At 34.6% G+C, this 14749-nt stretch overlaps 1 protein-coding gene across 2 annotated transcripts in view; it reads right to left on the bottom strand.

Moving 5' to 3' along the window:
- The window catches only part of LOC106133121 (chaoptin), a 56868-nt gene extending 42337 nt beyond the window's left edge, over window positions 1-14531 (bottom strand). For both annotated transcript variants that reach the window (XM_013332741.2, XM_060946128.1), the window contains exon 1: window positions 14204-14531. The gene's annotated coding sequence lies outside the window, so the exon portion shown is untranslated. The remainder of the gene's footprint in view (window positions 1-14203) is intronic.
- Window positions 14532-14749: the final 218 nt, after the last annotated feature.

Here is a 14749-nt window from a genome sequence, read left to right as displayed (position 1 = left end):
TATCACAAATCGAATTAAATCCTTTTTCAATGACTTCGCACTTTAACGTTATGATTATGAGTGACACATTATTATTATTTATTTTAATTCGAACGTTATTTTACCTCCTAACCCACATTTTTATTACTAATAGCTTATTGAGTAATAAGTATTTTACAATATAATAGTTATTTCATTAATTATTTCCTTTTGTGTATCATGTTCTGTGGTCACGTTTTACCCTGAGGTTATGATACTCGTACAAAATTCTTTTAAAGCGTGTTTTTTTAATTATTAAACGTCTTAAAATAAGAAACAAATTTAGCTCTAATGGCATATTAATACAAAGTTCTTATTTAAATAATGGGAACCTTAATGATTGATACATTATACAGACTTCTTAATCATTGAATTGAACGAATATTGTGGTCAAAAACTAACCAAACCGACGTCATAGCTAACGTTGTTCCTTTTCCTATAAGGTAAAATCATAGTTGTTTACTTTTTAAATTATGTATGAATCACGATATGCAAATAAGCGTATGTGTGTGTGAGTCACGATTGATTTCTGATACACAACTACTTGGAGATGTAAAGAATTTATTGATGACTCAAGAGGTGACACCGATTATACGGGTACAACACAATCACTACTCAAGGATGCTTGTAAACTGGTAAATCACTTGCCTTTAGGTTAGGTATTGTAGAAGGAATATTATAATGCGGATTTGACAGAGCCAACAGTCTTGAAAAGACTGATAGGCCACGTTCAGCTCTTTGGCTTGATGATAGAACTGAGATTCAAATAGTGACAGGTTTCTGCAAATCAAGAAGAATCTTAAGTTTATAAGCCTATCCTAGCCTATAAAGAAGAATCTTAAGTTTATAAGCCTATCCCCTATCCTAGCCTATCTATATATAATCTTAAGTTTATAGTCGTCCTTTGCGACATCCATGGAAAAGAGAAGGAGTGGTTCTTTTCTCTTTTTACTGGTGCCGGGAACCACATGGCCATACTCTTATATATCGTACCGGAAAGTGCAGTGTAGGACATTGGTCTTGCAATGAAAGAGTTGGTTCCAATGGAACTTAATTTTCAAAAGTTTGGTACAAACGTTTTCTTATTTTGAGAATGAAACTTGGGGATTCGAATAGGTTTCTTTAGAGACGATTCGACAAACATTTATTAACTAGGTAACTTCAACGGTGACACGAAAATATAAGTTAAAGTAATGGAACTTAATCACAATGATTTACAGCTCATTTTACATTAACATGACTTGACCTCCGCTCAGCTGGTTAAGTAATATCTTCTGGGTCTACGTGATTTTATGCAACGCAAGTGCGTCGGATCAATTTTGTTGTTTGTCTGCCTTCGAGGCCCCATATCAGGTGTGGCTCGAATCCATGAGAAACATGTCATTTTCCTGTAGCTTAAATTATTAAAAAAACATAATAAAGATGATTTCACAATTGGTTTATTGCTCAATGTTCACATGATGTAAAAGATCCGCATTATAGTAGGTACACTGAATTTTGACCAAGTTTTTACAGTCTCCTATTTGCCTGAGAAGATTAAGAACGCGGTTTTGATAGAACTACTGACATTATAAGTAATCTTAGCACAACATTTTTACATATCAAGCTTTTTTTTCTGTAAAAATCAATATTCATACAAATCAAAATATGTCTCTTTCAATGCATCATTTGCAAATCGTAGCAAAGCTGCATCGTAAGAACACTTACTGCTAAACGCTTACAATGAGTCTTAAACTGAATAAAATACTTACCTATAGAGTAGCGTAGTTCCTACATTAGGTGCTTCAACGGTTGACTGCACTAATTGACTCTTTGTTACATCAAAATGCACAAGTCACTGGGCTCCGGCCTAGTGTTCAATGAATTGACATTTGTCTTTTGAACTTGTACTTGATGTTAAACGTTTGCATTTTGTAATGATTTAAGTAGTTTTAATTTTTACATTTCATTAATCACAATAGTACATTATAGTGGTAGACAGCAATTACATATTGCCCTTGCCATAATAACTGCACATATTATTTATTTATTCATCCACATTCATTAATCTTTACATACGTAGCTTTGAGGTTTAGGATACTTTTGTTCACAACGTCTCTCACTTTCCAATGATTGAGTTATTTATGACATTCTGTATGAATATAAATAAAAATAAAGAGACAATATCTTATTTATTGTAAGAATGACTATAATCATGAGCAAGACCGCAGTTTTTGATACGTAGTAGTTGATATCGCCATACAGCTCAACGTGGCGTTTCTATATCTCTAAGACTGTTGGCTCTGTCTACCCCGCAAATGATATAGACGTGACGTTAAAATATATTTACTCCTTAAGTGTAATTTGGTGTTATCCAAATTGATATTTTTAAGTTCGTTTTAAATAATACCAATTCTGTTTTATAATTAATAATTCCACCGCCAATTCAATCACCATTAACGATTCTCGATTTCCTAACATTAATTCAATTTTGTTGTTCATCGCCTCATTATTGATGACCAGTGCATTAAAACATGTTGAATATGTTTGATGATTTCGATCCACGTTATAAAAATAGTACGGGTTTTAATTGGGGCGTTGTTGTCGCAACAACGTTTGGACGAGCTGAAAGTAAGGAATGGACAGAATAAACACAATTAAGGAGCTTATCGATTTTCTTACAGCGAGGGAAAGTTGCACATTCAAGAGACTGAATATGTAACCATAATCAAGGAAAATGAACTGAAGGAAGGAGGGGGCAGGAAAAGAAAGCAAAGAGAGATGATACAAAAGGCTAAGGCAATAAGTAAAAGAATCTCAGTAAAAATGGAAAATAACCAACTATTATGTAGTCTTCTTGAAAAAAAAGAAACGTATGTAAAATTGTTTTTTATAATAATGTTTTGTTGTGTGTAAAATATTATTTTGAGTACCTACATGATTGTAGAACTTGCATGAAGAGAGCGATGAATTGATAATAAGCGAAATAAATATGCAGTGATCGTCACATTAAAATGTCTAATGACATGGTATCTGTCTACCTGTCTGGTGGAACCTGAGCTTTGATAGATAAAAATGACAATAAAAGAGATGTAATGACTTCAAGTTAAGCCATGCAAAACGTTGAGTAAATATCTGGCAAAACCATTTTAACTTTAACGTTAAAAGTTTTTGATTTTTTTGTTTATCTTCAAACTGGTGTTATATTTTTTTACTCTTTTTTATACAAGCTTTATTTACTTTTTAAGCATTCAGAATCAGAATCATTAATAGTATAACGCTTTATTATATTTTCGGTAGATATATTTATAAGTACGATTTACTCTTTTATCCGTTCACTATTTTGTTGATCGTTTTGAGGTACGAGTAATTGGTTTCATGTATTTTTATAACGTTATGCAGTTATTATACCCATAAATAACATGTTATTTAGTTTGTGGTAAATTGTGTTTCGTGTTAACCCCGAAGGACAATGTTTTATCAGCTTTGTTGCATTTGCTCGTAAAATGTTGCACAAAAACTAGGTACCTTTCGCTCGCAGCTCTGCTCGTGTGAAAAAGTACCCTATGGCCTACTCCGTACTCTACACTATATATATTCAAAATTTCATGAAGATCAGTTCAGTGGTTTTGACGCGAAGGATGGAAAAACAAACTTTCACATTTATAATATTAATGGATGGTTGGATTGCTTGTTTCATTAAGTAGTAGAATGTTATATTAAATTTGCTTATTACTCTTATTTATTACTCTTTACTCTTCACTGCTATTTAACATTAAATCAAATATATAGAATTCATAGTTAATTTTCATCAAATCGAATTTTGTATTTGGATTGCATTCGTTTTCTTACTAACTTAATTTCTTAAAATAGCGTCATCTATGTGCTATTTTCTAAAATGAGTAAGTACTCATATATCAATGAAAATATGACAATGCAATGTCGCCTATAAAACCAGACTGCGGATTCCGAAGCATAATACTCGTAAGCCAAGAATAAGAAAACACGTAAAGACAATACAGATATTGTTAGGTTAAAGAACTGAAGCGGTAATACAAATATCTTTGACCTTTGAACTTAGTCCTAACAATCTATCTTTGTCCTTCCACTGTTTATTTTACAAACACAAAGTAAGCAATCGACCATTTCTTACTTTATCATCTTGATGGATTGTGTTTTTAAGATGCGATTTTATTAGTCTTTAAAATAAATGTTTTAGTGACGATAATTCGTTGAAATTTTTTTATCTTTACTGTACAGCATTGTATCAGCTTTAGTCTGGACGAGGAAATTTCTGTAATCAACTCTATATTAGTACAAATTTTTAATTGTCAATATCTACACTACATAGATCGCCTAGCAATCTGCCACTATTTGAATCTCGATTCCATTCATTTTCACGATCATTAAGCCATACAGCCGAATGTGGTGCACCTTTCACTATTTTTAAGACTGACGGCTCTGTCTACCCCGTAATGAATGAAAACGTGATTATATTATATACACATATATATATATATATGTGTTTTAAGAGGCGCCTTGCTTAAGTTTCGCTTTAAAATTTAAGAAATTCACAGCAGTTTATCAACCAAGCAACAAACTACAAGGATGCTCTCCGCTGGTCTAATCTAAACCAATTAAGTAGGTACATGATTTCATAAGGAAACCGTTGGTGTCAGCGGCGCTTGGTAATTGGCCGTGTAATGAATGGTAAGCGAGGAGTGTGTCGCAGCAGGTGCTGCAATTAAAAGGACTTAGTTGCCTTTCGTAATCTCTGCAGATGTTTTATTAGTTCAGTAGATGCATTAAAAATGTCGTCTATGTATACAATACAACAGTGAACTGATTCCAACATAAATGAAGTGCTCTATGTAAATGTCGATTATTTCACTCGGCGGATTTTAAATGGAGAAAGGTCTAGAAAATGTGAAGGACTACCGCTTGGAATACCCCAGGGTCGCTTTCAAAAACTTTAAATTTTTTCTTAGTCATCACTATTCATACAATTGATTAAACTGAGCACATACATACATACATACATAAAATCACGCCTCTTTCCCGGAGGGGTAGGCAGAGACTACCTCTTTCCACTTGCCACGATCTCTGCATACTTCTTTCGCTTCGTCCACATTCATAACTCTCTTCATACAAGCTCGGCGGTTTCGGGTACTTTTGACCTGACCCTTTACCAGGACGTCCTTAATTTGATCAAGATACGTTCGTCTAGGTCTTCCCACTCCGACCTTTCCCTCCACACTCTCCTTGTATATCTGCTTAGTCAACCTGCTTTCATTCATCCTCTCCACATGACCGAACCATCTTAACATACCCTTTTCTATTCCTGTAACTACATCTTCTTTCACATCACAACATTCCCTTATCACGCTGTTCCTTATCCTGTCACTCAATTTCACACCCATCATACTCCTTAACGCTCTCATTTCCACTGCATTTATTCTGCTTTCATGCTTCTTTTGCCATACCCAACTTTCACTCCCATACATTAATGTCGGGACCAACACGCCCCTGTGCACAGCCAGTCGAGCCTTTTTGGATAGTTTCTGACTGCTCATAAAGGCATGCAAAGCTCCATTCACCATGTTCCCCGCGTTCACTCTCCTTTCAATATCACTATCATACTTGCCATCTGATGTAAACTTTGATCCTAGATATACAAACTCTTTCACTTGCTCCACTTTTTCTCCTCCAATCAAAATATTACATGCTGTCATTTCTTTCTCCATTTCAAAAACCAGTGTTTTAGTTTTACTTACGTTCACTTTCATTCCTTTCTCTTTTAAAGCTTCATGCATACAGTTTACCATCTCCTGTAACTCCTCCGCTGATGACGCCAGTATAACCTGATCGTCGGCATAGAGCAGACATTTGACGAGTAACTCATTCATCCTTAATCCACTTTTAGACTCTTTCAAATCTGTCAAACAGCTATCCATAAATAGGTTGAACAGCCACGGTGACGCAACACATCCTTGCCTAACGCCTTTCTCAATCTTAAACCACTCAGTGTGCGCTCCGTTTATCCTGACACAAGCACTCGAATCCTCATATAAGGATTTCAGTGCTCGTATTAAGAGACTGCTCACCCCATGCATAGAAAGTGCTGACCACAATTCATTCCTCTCAACTCTGTCATAGGCCTTTTCCAGATCTACGAATGTGCAATAGACTTTTTGACTCTTGGCCAAAAACTTTTCGGCTATGCACCGCAAGGAAAAGACCTGATCAGTACATCCCATTCCCTTTCGAAATCCCGCTTGAGCATCCCATATTTTGTCATCAGTTTCATTCCTGACTCTATTAATCAATACCTTAGCATACAATTTGCCGACGACGCTAAGCAGGCTTATACCACGATAATTTTTGCAGTCCAGCTGTGACCCTTTTCCTTTGTAAAGTGGCACGATAACAGCCTTACACCAATCTTTTGGTACTCGGCCGCTTCTCCAACACAAATTGAAAAGGCAGTACAACTGACTAGCTACTACGCCTTTTCCTGCTTTAAGCATCTCGACCGACACTCTATCACACCCAGCAGCCTTTCCCGCTTTCATACTCTTAAGTGCTTCCACAATTTCGAACATTTCAATTTCGCCTTCCATCTCATTCTCTTTTTCTTCGCTATAGCAGAAATCTTTCTTATTTCCTTCCTTTTTTTCAAATAAACTTTCAAAATAGTCCTTCCATATCTTTAGTACACATTCTTCTCCTTTCACAACGCTACCATCCTGGCATCTGATCCTAGTCAGCTCTCTGGTGGTTAAACTGAGCAGGTGCATGAAAATTATAGTTGCAACCTCACACTAAACTCTACTCAACTCAGTGGAGATAAATTAAATCAGCTGCAGTAGGTACTTGTATTTGCTGTTAGAGCCCATGATCACAAGACCATGCTTTTCTAGATGGCTACTAAGTTATTTCTAGATACTTGCGAGACAGTGACAGGTCGTTTGTCAGAAATTATAAGCCTTTTCCCTTTATAAGATTTTTACCGTCGATGTTAGAAAAGAAACAGCCTGTATTCACTTTGCTTCATTTTTCTTTCTAGACAGTTTGATAGTATTAAAAAAGAATCAGACGAGACGAAAACGTTATTAAACAAATAAAATAATTTGTGTAAAAAGAGTCATTGGCGTAGAAGGGAGATAGCGAATAACAATTAATAAAATGTGGTAAACCATTAAAAAGGACGAATTCAAGCCTAAATTCAAGAATAATTAGACCTAAAGATTGATGGTTCGCTATTGATGATCGGTTAACTGTTTTGTAGCATTTCGTTAATCATTATTAACACAAGGTACACGAAGTTTTCGTAAAATATTTAATAGAAAATCCTAATGTAAAAAACAACATTGAAGGATAAAAATTGAAGATATCTTACAGGCCATTACAGTTAATGGCTCTCAATTTCAATGTACTTTCTCTAGGTAAAAAATGTATAGTAGGATTCCAAGTTCAGACTTCAGCCTTGGTATTGTTAATGACTGTCCGTGACGTTTCAGGGAAATTAGCGTTAAGGTCGGTTTTTGGCATTTTCTTCTGCACTTATACAAGTATAACTCTTTGATATTTATTTAGTAATAATACTACTTCACATGCTTCGAAGCTGGCTTGGTAGAGCATATAAAACATAGTTTCGGCCATCTTCAAGCGCATAAAAGTCAATTAAGTGCCTAACTTAATATTCTTCTTTTAGGCGATTAGCTATCACTATTTGAATTAAGACATATAGTTGAATGTGCCTTACAGTCTCTCACAGTTTTAGTCAGTTGGGTATGTCTACCCCGAAAGGGATAAAGACGTGATTATACGTATGTATGCCCACTATTCCTGTAACAAATCCCAGAATCAACTAAAACTGTTATTACAGCTAATCAAAGCAATATTGCACTGTAACTGTTGGTCTTTCAAACGCATTCCAACTAAACCTATTCCAGGCTATTTCACGTGGTTTACGACCTATTTAGCTGTACGATCGTTTGTTCGCTTCTATTGAATGTCGTTTCGGGACCATTAGAGCTCTTTTTGTTATAGTTTGAAATGTACGTCTCTCAGTGACCCATATTTCGCCTTAAAATCTCATTTTACCAAACTGTCGATGTCGTAAATTAATAATTGGGATTGTTTCTATTAAATTTAGTTTTGGGACCATTACAGTTATTTTAGTTGTAATTTGAAATATCTATCTCTCAATGGCCCACTGTTTGATTTAAGGTTCTTACGTCTTAAATGCTTATTTTACCACACTACCTTGTATTCTTGGTGAATAGTAGTACCTAATTGCTTCCATTGAATTTAATTTTTAGGATAGTTGAGTTTTAGAGTTGTGTTATACCTTTTTTGAAACAGTCTTTCAACGGTTCATATTCAGCTTTAAGTTTCTCACAAAGGTCGCAAATTATTAGTATAAGTAGATTTCGCCATATTAACCATAACGTCAACTTATAGTTACGAGTATTATGAACATAGTGGTTGCTACTATTAACATTTGCTTTCAGAGCCCTTGGAGGCCTTTTTGCTATAGTTTGAAAAGAACATCTCTCAATGGCCCACATTTTGCTTTAGATTTCTATTTAATAAAAGGCTACAAATGCTGTTTTTACCACACATCCGATACCATAGATTAATATAAGAGGTTGTTACTACTGACTTTTGTTTCAGGATCATTACTGTGCTGCTAAAAGAATATTAGAGGAAATAGTGCAAAATTAGCGATTGTATCACAAGCTTTGCCATTTAATTTTTTGACTGTACAAATAAAAAATTACATACCTCACACAATTTGTATAAGTAAAATTGATTCCGTAACTTTTTCTTAATTTTTTTAATGAAATTTATGTGATGTGTCCTTCATTGTTTCTGAAACTTTTGTTGAGATAATGTAAAAATGGAGAAATCGCATGTTTCCTCTAAAATTTTACTGACAGCACACTTTGTTACTGGTACTAAAGTCTTTTTGTAGCATCCGTTTTAGTGTCGATCACAAAATACAATGTCACTGCGCAATGTCAACGTCACTGATCCATGGACAAATGTAAAAAGTTATGATGATGATCTTGCAAATCATGGGTACTGTTTAAATCATGGCTTAATAACATTGTGTCAAATGACGAAGTTCCTAAATTAAATTTCCTTACCAATTTTTATTCTATGTCAATAAATCATAGGTATCTCGATGATATTTTACTGCTTTGGCTAACTTCAAGAATTCAAATCGTAAAACCTGAGACATTTATCTTCAGAAATTTATTTGTCCCATTCTAACTTAATATTAGTGGATATTTTTTGTTAAGCTTCTATTTATATTCACAACTGGTAAAAGTGTTAGTTACTATGAATTTATAAAAAATGTTAAAGATATTCACGACAAAATATCTCCTTGAAGGGGGAATAGGTACAATATTTTTACAAACACGTATGTTTCTACAACCAATATTGGCGTTTCGCATTACACCAACCAGTTGACCTACACCTACTATGGGCCCATACACCACAGAACAGATACGCCCGCCTCATAGCTGTCTGCTTTGCTCCGTCAACTATGGGCCCATACATCACAGAACAGTCGCGCCGGACCCATCGCATTCTGTGCTCTGTGTACCCCACCTGGTGAAAGTGATCGCATGGCCCATCACTCGTGGCCATACTATGGTGTTGTGCGCCGAAATTTCGTGAATGTCATTGACCCCATTGACACCTAAAGCGGTGAAATGGAAAATGTTTCTATCAAAATAGAGTGAGTGAATAATACATACAGACATAACTAAAATGGTACCATTCCGGCAAACACCTAAATTTTAATACCTACTTATATGCTCTTTTTGTAGTATCTTATTCTCTTAATATTGGCGTCGTGTAGTTCCCGGCAACAATAGAAAAAAGAATAGGTAGTCCTATCTATTTCCCATAGAATGTCGTGAAAGGCTACTAAGGGACAGGCTTATATACTTGGGATTCCTCTTTTAGGCGATGGGCTAGCAACCATTCACTATGTGAATCTCAATTGTATCATTAAGCCAAACAGCAGAACGTGGCCTTTCAGTCTTTTGATGACTGTTGGATCTGTCTACCCCGCAAGGGATGTAGACGTGATTATATGTTTTGTTATTTATAAAAGCAAACAAATAGCACTATGGACTACATTCCGCGGGTTTATTATGTAAGTACTAGATAATAAAGGTAATATTCCACGGACGGACAACAATGTGGTATAATGAATAATGCATTTTCATGAGAAAATATGAATGAGGAAGAGGTAAATGTGTGTTGATGTTGTATGTTCATGCTTAATGAAAAATTTATTTAAGTATATCTCTAGTTTTTGTCGATATACCTAAGTCTTTCAGTTACATCTATTAAGTCATCTTACTTTATAACCTGTAAGGCTTATGACTACATAATTTCTCTGTGTTATTAAGCCGAATCGCTGAACGTGGCCATCCAGTCTTATCAAGACTGTTGGCCCTGTCTACCCCGCAAGGGATATAGACGTGACCATATGTATGTATGTTGAAGAAGCATTTCTGTTGATTGAAAAATTCCACTTATCATTATTTACTCTTCATTCAATAAAGATTAAGTTTTATGTCACGAGAAATCAAAACCGTTTTGAATTTTAATCCAAAATACGAATCATCACTTTATGAAGCCTTTCACTTCATTGAGTTTAATCTGCGCGTTTTCATCTGCGTCCGAAAAATTAAGAAACAATGGTTTTTGTAGTTTTATGTACTCTCTCTCTCTCTCATTTTGACTTAATCCCAGTTGCACCCTCTCTGCCACTATGCTTCGGTGTATGAGGTGCAGGTTCTTATTTTTATATCTCAATTTTTAAAGTAAATTTTAAAAATTTTGTCGCCTACCTATCCCATATGACTATTTATCTTTCGCGCCGTCAAGCCAGGAATTCTTCGGCCGGCCTTTTTTAACATACATGCATAATCACGTCTTTATCCTTACGGGATATACAGAGCCGAAAAGATAACGGCCCGAAAAGACTAATAGTTAACATTTATCTGGATGACTTAGTGATAGGATTGAGTTCCACGTGGTGACAGGTCTCACCGGCTAAAAGAAGAATGTCAAGTTTTTTTTATAGCATTGATTTAAAAAAAGCATTGATATTGTGCATACTACCGTAGCCCACATAAAGTGAAGGCGTGGCATTTTCACAATAGAACCAGTGTATGTCATCGGATGGGCTCGGCTTTGTTTCATTATAACTATTTACGGTATGTACGAAGTGAGTGTATAAAAAAATATTGGACTTCTATGTGTTATGTGGTAACGAGCGAAGTATATTTCAAATTTACGAAACGTGTTGCGGATATTTTTGTATGGAAATTTGGCGAAATTTCTATTTATTTTTGACGAAATGTATCGCTGATGAACTTCCATAGACATTTGAAGAAGCATGTAACAGATTACCATGTTCATATCTATCTATATATGTTAAATATCTAGCTAAGAAAATTTGCGTTACAATTTTTAACTACTGTTAGCAAAAAGGTAAAATTTAGAATAGAATCAGTTCATATCTTTCCCATGATTGTCATAAAGGCGACTAAGGGAGGCGCTAAATAAGCTTCAAGTCAATATTTAAATCTAAATTCCTTCAGCAAGCCATTAAGCTGATCATCACCCTTTCGATCTTTTTGAATCTGTTGACTCTGTCTGGAACCACACGACATTTTAGAATTCCTTCTCTACCAATCCAGATGATCTATGCAACCAATTATTAATAGCTACAAACAGGTGCCTTAAATTTACAATATACGGTTCACCGACAAAACAAGCGACCCAACCAGTTTTCCAATCAGGTTCTATTAGAAAAAAAAACACTCCATTTCAATGATGCAGTAAGATCCGCAATCCAAGTACTGTCTACATTAACTCTACAGGTTACATAAGAACAGTTTTCTACGGCGTTCATTCATTTGCATTCTTGTACAGTACATATTTTGGGTCAACTTGGCTACGGCCGTACTATGGAATCTCATCAATGCCATATTGTGAGGCTTCTTTATATTTAAGTCATGTCTTTGAATCTCACGGCGTCGACAGTGCCAAGAGAGCCTGCTCTGTGCCATACTTGATCTATTTTACTCCATCGTCAAAGATTATTTTTGTCTATGAGTCACGAGGCAATCGGTAAAAGAAAAATCAATAAAGAGAAAGAGATCCTATTTTTATTCATCGTAGAGATAAGTCCACAATCCGATAACTTAATTTGTTAATTATAAACCACCGTATGAAATGTTCTATCCTAAATCATTAATTACTCTTTCTCAGTGTACCCGCCTGACAGAGTAGTCATGGTCATTGATCATCTGTGAGGTTGGTTGCAGCTTTTGCGATACTTCATCATTTTTGCACATTCCTGTACATGCCACGTATACATTCCGAAAGTGAACACTTCGTGGATGACTCGAAAACATTATTTAATACTACTTTAATGAATACTTCTTTCTCTGCAGTGCACAACATCCTCAAATGATTAACCACTATTGCATCAAATTTTAAGTATTAAATTATTGTCTAAGAATCAAAGTCTGAAAAAGCAAAACTTGGTTATTCAAAACAATTTGAAGAACAACCAGTGTATCTAAGTTATACAAATTTTTATTCTGTTTTATGATTTGGGTATCATTATTGTGATGTATGATTTAGGTAGAAGGTCAAAATACAATGCAACATTTGTAGCTTGGTGAATGCAATAATCTAAGTAGAAACAGGTATTCTAAAGTCGTGATTTAGTGGTTATTTAAATTGCCTTAGAAATATAACTTGAGATACTAGGTAAATACCTGTTACATGGTATCAACTATTATAATAATCACTGCATTGTCATTAGTCCTAATTGCATCTATGAATCACTGCCTATTTGTAAATCTGCCTTATAGGTTTAATAATTAGGTTTAATTTTATTAAACTTCAAGCTGGCGGCATAAATTGAAAATTGATAAATTAATTTCGAACTTGATTATAAGCGATGCACCTGGGAATAATTAATTTGATTATGATACAACGGGATAATTCCGTCATGGTTAATTGGGTGAAATTAATTCTTCGAATGGCAAAAATTGGCAAATATTAAATGTAAAATTGTAATTATAGTATATCTGCTTACAATTAAATACAATTTTTTTTATTACTGCCGAATATGTCGAAAGTTCTTTTTTAGAGAAATATCTAAATTCTTATTAAAAATCTCTTCTTGATTCATTCAATGAATGACAAAGCGTGACTGACTACAAAATACAGTACACTAACAGATAAAATATATTTTTCACCTGTTAAATAATCTTTGTTAAGCAGTGGGAGATATGTATGATATACAGTAAAGAATAAAAATTATTTCATGGCCAACCAAAAAAAAAACACTTAAATCATACAAAAAGAACGTCATTATTATACAAAAAAAAAACTAGCAAAATTATCATCTACGTGCTGCAAATAGCAACAAAAAGTCCAATTCGCGACAATTCCGCAACAACCTTGAATTTTTAACTGGAGCGAGAACCGAACGAAAACTCATAGTAACGCTGCCACCACCACTATGCCACTATGCAATGTCAACATAGCTTACGCAAGCAGGCCTCGCGAAGAAAAACCGTTTCTAAAACCTGTTCCCGATGCACTCTATAGCTATATAAATAAAGTTTATTATTGAAAAAATACTTTTTGAGGTTGCACTACTAATTTCGTAATACGTATGGGAAGTTTAGCCGATTTTGTTGATAGTAAAAGTGGTTTTGAGCTTTGAGAGTGAAACCGCAGTTTGGCTGTTTGTGGTTGTGGAGAAATTGTTATTGGAGATCTTCTTCAAGATTTTAAGAGTTTGAGAAATGTTGAGAGAGCATGAAATATTGAGCCATTTAAAAAGAAAAGGCGTTGTATCATCGACAACTGAGATGTCTTTGATAAAAGTTTCAATTTTTTAATAATATTTCTTACTTTCTGTATATTTTTTCCGGAAGGTTGCATTTATTTTATTTTAAAAACTATACTTATATAATTTTAAAAAAATATTATTTGCTTTTTAAAATGAATAAATATATCTACTATGATTTAAAAATTTAAAAAGATGCCTGTAGTTATGTATATAATCTCAACGATTACGACTACAATTTTCTACTAGGTATACTTTAAAATTAAATTACATACTTAAGCATAATTAGGTACTTACTGCCAAAGATAACGTAGAAAAATAGCCAGCCAAATGCGCACAATCAGATGAAACAAAAACTATTCATTATTGAACAAAAATGCACCAACCGCCCCTGAACTTGACGTCACTCGTTGCTATAGCAATACTCTCCCAGGGAATCCAACCCCGGGATTTCCGTCCACAACTCCCACAAAATAACTCCTAAAAACAACCACAAAATAAAAAAAAATAAAACACTGGCACTACTTTCAGTCTTTAAAAAAAAATAAAACAGTATCGAATATTTTATTTTCGAATTTCGAACGTTTATAATTTAAGGCGCGTCTCGAACGCGCGTCTACGCGAAAGTACGGAGCGCACTACGTAAATGTCAGAGCCATCGGCACATGTGCGGGCCGTAATAAGGCCGCGTACAGATTGACAAAGACTTTTCCAGCGATCATGAAGAGTTTATCTGTATCATTAATATAATTCTCTATTTTACCTTGTTGCCTGTTAATTATGTTGTCTTAGTAAAAAAGATGACTGACTGACTGATTAACTGACATATCAACGCAAAGTTAG

Source organism: Amyelois transitella, chromosome 10 (assembly GCF_032362555.1).
Source record: "Amyelois transitella isolate CPQ chromosome 10, ilAmyTran1.1, whole genome shotgun sequence".
In the NCBI taxonomy this organism is placed as follows: domain Eukaryota; kingdom Metazoa; phylum Arthropoda; class Insecta; order Lepidoptera; family Pyralidae; genus Amyelois; species Amyelois transitella.
This window is presented reverse-complemented; position numbering and strand designations above follow the sequence as displayed.